Source organism: Brassica oleracea, chromosome C3 (genome assembly GCF_000695525.1).
Source record: "Brassica oleracea var. oleracea cultivar TO1000 chromosome C3, BOL, whole genome shotgun sequence".
NCBI classification, from domain to species: Eukaryota; Viridiplantae; Streptophyta; class Magnoliopsida; order Brassicales; family Brassicaceae; genus Brassica; species Brassica oleracea.
Genome location: NC_027750.1, coordinates 38,659,440 through 38,659,683, shown reverse-complemented (window position 1 = coordinate 38,659,683; position 244 = coordinate 38,659,440).

Below are 244 nucleotides of genomic sequence, written 5' to 3'. Positions count from 1 at the left end.
CTGACAGCGAATTCATTGTGTGATGAGTTTCATTGCAGCAAATAAATATTGATGGTATGACCTTAGACACTCATGATTATGAACGAATATAGACAAGGTCTATAGCTCAACATGGATCGACAAAAGAAAATAAAAAATGATTTGTTACAATGGATAAAGGCATTGACACATACGAAGAGATATAAGTCCGAATGAACGAAAGATATGAAGTAAAGTTGTTCGTATGTGTTCTGGGTCTATGACT